Source organism: Camelus ferus, chromosome 5 (assembly GCF_009834535.1).
Source record: "Camelus ferus isolate YT-003-E chromosome 5, BCGSAC_Cfer_1.0, whole genome shotgun sequence".
Taxonomy (NCBI): Eukaryota; Metazoa; Chordata; class Mammalia; order Artiodactyla; family Camelidae; genus Camelus; species Camelus ferus.
This window is the reverse complement of record NC_045700.1, coordinates 31,720,165-31,722,489: the sequence shown is the minus strand read 5'-3', so window position 1 is coordinate 31,722,489 and position 2,325 is coordinate 31,720,165. Positions and strand designations below refer to the sequence as shown.

The window sequence follows — 2,325 nt, the reverse complement described above, 5'->3', positions numbered from 1 at the left end:
AGTGAAGAATTTGGATCCAACATGTAGGGTGCCAACTTTTAAAATTTCTAGCTGGAGGATGTGGCCTCAGAACACCTACCTCTGAAAGCCACCATGAGACCCAAAAGACCAGCCAAACTTACATCAGACAAAATAGGCTTTAAAGTTTAATAAGAGACAAAAAGGTCATTATATAATGATAAAGGGATTAATTCAACAAGAAGATATAAAATTTGTAAATATTTATGCACCCATCATAGTCACCTATATACATAAAACAAATTCTAACAAACCTAAAAGGAGAAATAGACAACAATACAATAATAGTAAGAGATTTCACTAACCCACTTTCAGTGATGGATATATCAACCAAAAAAAAAAAAATCAGTAAGAAAACATTAAACTGCACAGTAGACCAGATGGACTTAACAGTTATTTATAAAACATTCCATCCAACAACAGCATTATACACATTCTTCTCAAGTACACATGGAATATTTTATATGATAGATCATGTGCTAGGGTATAAAACAAGTCAATTTAGAAAGACTGAAATATTAAGCATTTTTCCAAATACAATGATATGAAACTAGAAATCAAGTATTAGGAGAAAACTAGAATAGTCACAAATATGTGGAGATTAAACAACATGTTACTGAACAATCATTAAATTACTCAGGACATTTTTCACAGAACTAAAATAAAGCAAGTAATCCTAAAATTTATATGGAATCACAAAAGACCCAGAATTGCCAAAGCAATACTGAAGAAAAAGAACAAAGCTGGAGGAATAACCCTCCCAGACTTCAGACAATACTACAGAGCTACAGAAATCAAAACTGCATGATATCAGCACAAAAACAGACACATGGATCAATGGCACTGAATAGAGAGCCCAGAAATAAACCTACAGACTTATGGTCAATTAATCTTCAACAAAGGAGGCAAGAATGTACAATGGAGTAAAGAGAATCTCTTCAGCAAGTGGTGTTGGGAAACCTGGATAGATATATGTAAACCAATGAAGTTAGAACACTCCTTCACACCATACACACAAATAAACTCAAAATAGCTTAAAGACTTAAGCATAGGACACGACACAATAAACCTCTAAGAAGAAAACATAGGCAAAACATTTTCTCACAGAAATTGAAAAAAAATCTTAAAACTTATGAAACTACAAAATACCCACCAAAGCCAAAGCAATCTTGAAAAAGAACAAAGCTGGAGGAGTCACACTCCCTGATTTCAAACCATGTTACAAAACTATAGTAATCAAAACAGTATGACATTGGCATAAAAACAAACACTAAGAGTGCTGTGTAAAAGGAAAGAAGGTTAGCACTCCCCTAACAAGGATGGAAGAAGCTCTCGGGCCTGACAACACTCATGAGGTTAAGGTACTGCCACCTACTTCATGACATCTAACCACTATTTTTGAAGAAACAAAAACAGTAATTTGAAAAGATACATACACCAATGTTCATAGCAGCAATATTTACAATAGCCAATATATGGAAGCAACCTAAGTGTTAATAGATGAATGGTTAAAGAAGATAATATATGTGATCTATCTATCTATCTATCTATCCATCCATCTATACATATAGAGAGAGAAAAGTATATATATATATAACACACATATACATGTACATACAATGGAATACTAATAGCCATAAAAAAGACTAAATAATGGATGGATCTGGAGGATATTATGCTTGGTGAACTAAATCACACAGAAAAAGACAAATACTGTATGCTTTCATTTATACGTGGAATCAAAAAAAACCAAAACAAACAAATGAATGTATGTAACAAAACAGAAACAAACTCAAAGATACAGAGAACAAACTAGTGTTTACCACAGGAAAGAGGGGAGTGGGAATGAGGGGCAAGATAGGGGAAGGGGATTAAGAGGTACAAACTACTAGTTATAAAATAAGATATAAAGGTGTAATATACAGCACTGGGTATACAGCCAATATTTTATAATTTCATATGGAGTATAATCAATAAAAATATTACATCACTATTTTGTACACCTGAAACTAATATTGTAAGTTAACTGTATATGAATTCAAAAAAAAAAAAAAAACAGATCCACAGATCAATGGAACAGAAGATAGAGGTCCAGAAATAAATCCATACATATGTAGTCAATTAATTTTCACAAATTATCTAAGAATATACAATGGAGAAAGAATAGTTTCTTCAGTAAACAGTGTTGGGAAAATTGGAGAGCCACATGCAAAGGAATGGTACTGGATCCTTATTTTACACCATACACAAAATCAACTGAAAATGGATTAACACTTGAATATAAGAGTTGAACCCACAAAACTCCTA

At 32.5% G+C, this 2,325-nt stretch overlaps 1 non-coding gene across 1 annotated transcript; it reads left to right on the top strand.

The window, feature by feature from the left end:
* Positions 1 to 1,294: 1,294 nt before the first annotated feature.
* LOC116663913 lies at positions 1,295 to 1,419 on the top strand. Its single transcript, XR_004320274.1, has one exon. It is a non-coding gene; the product is annotated as a U6atac minor spliceosomal RNA (small nuclear RNA).
* Positions 1,420 to 2,325: the final 906 nt, after the last annotated feature.